The sequence below is a fragment of the Alexandromys fortis genome, unplaced genomic scaffold, assembly GCF_014885135.2.
Source record: "Alexandromys fortis isolate MF-2015 unplaced genomic scaffold, M_Fortis_MF-2015_v1.1 scaffold_93, whole genome shotgun sequence".
Lineage (NCBI taxonomy): Eukaryota > Metazoa > Chordata > Mammalia > Rodentia > Cricetidae > Alexandromys > Alexandromys fortis.
The window spans coordinates 5298087-5301468 of NW_026067970.1; the positions used below are offsets into that span (position 1 = coordinate 5298087).

General features: G+C 51.2%; 1 protein-coding gene across 2 annotated transcripts in view; it reads right to left on the reverse strand.

The window, feature by feature from the left end:
- Positions 1 to 3111, reverse strand: part of Scrn1 (secernin 1) — a 62085-nt gene extending 58974 nt beyond the window's left edge. Inside the window, exon 1 of one of the 2 annotated variants that reach the window (XM_050155563.1) lies at positions 2946 to 3111. The gene's annotated coding sequence lies outside the window, so the exon portion shown is untranslated. Of the gene's footprint in view, positions 1 to 472; positions 595 to 2945 lie in introns of those variants that run through there. The other variant, XM_050155564.1, reaches the window with a different exon arrangement.
- Between the last annotated feature and the right edge of the window lie 271 nt (positions 3112 to 3382).

The window sequence follows — 3382 nt, forward strand, 5'->3', positions numbered from 1 at the left end:
ACATCAATATCCTGTCAATATAAAAATTACTAATGACAAATTTTACATTTTTTCCACATCAATTTTTTAGATCCAGTGCAAATTTTACACTCACAAAACATCTTCCATACTGGTTAGGTTTTAAAGGCTTACAAGGAACAAAGCCAATGTCCATCATATACCAGACAGCATGGAACTAGAAGTTCCATGAGTTGTTTTTTTTTTTTTTAAACTCATATTTGCTCACTCACTGTTTTCCAACAACACGAAACACGTGCATGTCTGGCTAAGGAAGGGCTCTGCTACAGAACTACATTCCCAAGTTGGGCTTTTGCTTCTGTTTTTAGTTTAATGTTTGTTTATTTCTTTCATTGTTTTGAGACCCATTCTCAACATGCAGCCCTGGCTGGCCTGGAGCTCAATATGCAGACCAGGGTGGCCTCAAACTCATAGAAACCCACCTGCTTCCTGGATGCTAGGATTAGAACCTTACCTGGTTTAAGGCAACACACTTTTAAAACTTGTTATTTTCAGTTTATTCAGCGTGTCTTCACACTCACGTCCTGATGCAAGCAGCAGTTTTAGGTGGCACACGTCACAGATGCACCACACATGTCTTCACTATGGTACTTCTCTCCACACCTGGCTCCTGCCTACCCCACTGCTGCAAGTCCTAGCTCACTCTCCAGCTCCTGCTAATGGCCTCTCTGTGACAACTGACTGTGAAAAAAGAGCGGCCGAACTTCCTCTCCTCACCGCCCTACAGTGCGCTAGCCCATGCAGAAGCCCCAGTTCTGCTCTCAGTGACCTGGAGTCACTGACTCACAACTCAGAAAATTCCAGTTACAGGAAAACCCGGCCTTCAGAACAGGCTTGTGATAAGTTTTTACACAAAAATAGATGCCTAACCCAAATAAATTTGCAAAATAAATTCATCTGAGAATTGTCCACCAATACAAGACAGGCTACCAGTTTCTCAAAGAATGTATTTCCCACCTCCAAGATTCTGTCACAACTAAAGCTGCGGTTATTACACAGAGATGCAGCGTCATCGCTAGAAAAGGTGGCTGAGCAAAAGCTGGACACATTCATGAAGTTAAATGGGTTGGTTAGCCTGCATAGGGACTGTGGGGGGGGCATAGCCCCTTAAAAACCAGAGCTTTTAATTTGTTACCGTTTGCTTCCCTTTGCTCGGATGTTCAGGACAAAACTGTTCCCCCCTTCAGACTTTGAAATGAGGCATGTGGAGCTCTGAGCAGGAAAGCTGCAAGACCTGGCTTGAGTCAGCTGCAGACATAGGCGTGAGCTCAGCTGTCCATTCGGCCTACATTTCAGCCTTCTCTGCTGCCTAGAGCTCGCTCGCTCAGTCCCTCCAGCTCTGCCACCACTAACCCTCAGGGATCATCTTCCTCTCCTTCATTATCCCCCAAGGCACCTGCTTCCCTGCGCACTTCCTCTTTCCTAAAAGACAAGATGGCTGGCAGCCCTGCAGCGAAAAGGGAAAGAAAAGCTGCTTGGTGGGGGGGGGGAGGCGGGGGGGGGGGTCCTGAAATGAGTCACCTTTCAAGAATTTCCAATCCTAGTGCCTGGGTACTGTCAGGCTAAGTCAGCCTCCCAGAGAAACGCACTGTGTGCGTTTCGTGCACTGTTCTCCGAGGATATTTACACTCCAAGGATATTTTCTCTATAAGAGCCACTTGTAGGTACAAAGTATGCTGTCATGCACAGTTGTGAACTGTGCAGTGGACTTTAAATAAGCCTAAAGAAAATCAGATCACATTAGCGTTTCAGTGAGGCTTGTATCAGCTTTTGACAAGTTAGGGAAAACAGCTGCAGCTCCCCAAACTTCCCGCTCGCTCCCCCTGTCACTGCAGCTCGCTCTCATTTAAGCAGCCCTAAGAACACTCCTGGCCTATACCCAGAAGAGCCTCTCCTCCCGCTGATTATCTCCGCAGCTCAAGTTAGGGGGCAGCTGCAGTTGGCTGTGGTCTGCTCGCGTTCTGCCTGGCCTGATTTTTCATGCTGCCATTTTGAATTAACATAGGTTTCCTCAGCAAGTGATGCATCTTTTAGGCAGGCATGAAGCGCAGCACACACACACACACACACACACACACACACACACACACACACACGACCAGGAAGAGGCACGAGCTATAATTACACAGAAAAACCATACTATTTAACGGAACCTTACTAGGTCAGCTTGGGAGACAGAAAATAGTAAGTTGCTTTAAATACAAATGGGTGTGTGCGACATTTTCATTCCTAAATTCTAACCGATTTTCTAAAATCCAAGCATCCCTTTCGCCCTGTAGACCTCGCGGTGGTTGCTAAATAATTATGCCGGGACAGAAATAACAAAGCGAGGACGTAAAGATAAACTGAAGTGAACTACTAGCAAGGGTCTAGACACTTGCCTTGCATGACCCCGCCCCACTTCCAGTGCAGGGGTGAGACCTGGGCGAAGCAGTGTCAGGTCCCATCCAGAGCTTTGGCCTTTGGAGGCGACCGCAGACCCTGGGACTCTGCTGGGGCGGTCCAGGGCATCGGGCGCCGCAGGTGAATTACTCCGGGAAGGAGTCAGGCTCTCGGGGCTAGCCTCGCCCGCGAGCCCGAAACCCCAGGAACCGCCCGGAGAAGCACAGAGACACTTTACTGGGCGTTACAACTGGACGCCCAGGAAAATCAGCCCCTGGGCTGTAAGGCTAAAAGGCAGGTGCGGGAAGGATGCGGAGTGGCGAGCAGAAGCAGGTTCTGACCAGGCTGCAGTAGCTGCGTCCCCGCAGTCCCTGGTCTTGAGTCACAGTCACGCTCAACCCAGGCCACCTCTCATCTGCTGTCCCCTCTCCCGGCCCGCAATGAGGGGAGGCACGGACATTAGAACAGCAAGGGGAAATATGGTGACTGCCCAGGGGAAGAGCAGTTACCAGCGCCCCGCGCTCCCTGAGTGGCCTGCGGCTCACCTGCTAAGCTGCGGGCTCCTGCCGGGTCCTGGTGCTGATGCTGAGACAGCTGAGTTGGGGGGCGCTGCGGCGGGCGAGTTATTGCGTCTGCATCGAGGGCTGCAGCGGCAGTAGAGCAGGCGACGTCCGGCGCTTCCCGAGCTCCCGACTCCGGGCTCTCCAACCCCCTGCTAACAGCTGGCTGGGTCACGTGACCGCGGACCCACCCTCCGCCTCCCTGTGCTCAGGGCCTCAGGACCAGACTGTGTTTGACTGTCTGGGCCTCACAGCCGGCTCCGCCAGGGACGGAGGAAGAGGGCACCAGGAGGTACAAGAGCAGCAGAGAGGGCAGGACTCAATCAGAAAGTGGCTCCTTCCTTTCTAGATTTTATACCTTGGTTGCAGCTCTCTCAAAGGGAAGAATCAGAGCTTAAGGAGCCAGGCCCATCTTCCTCCCC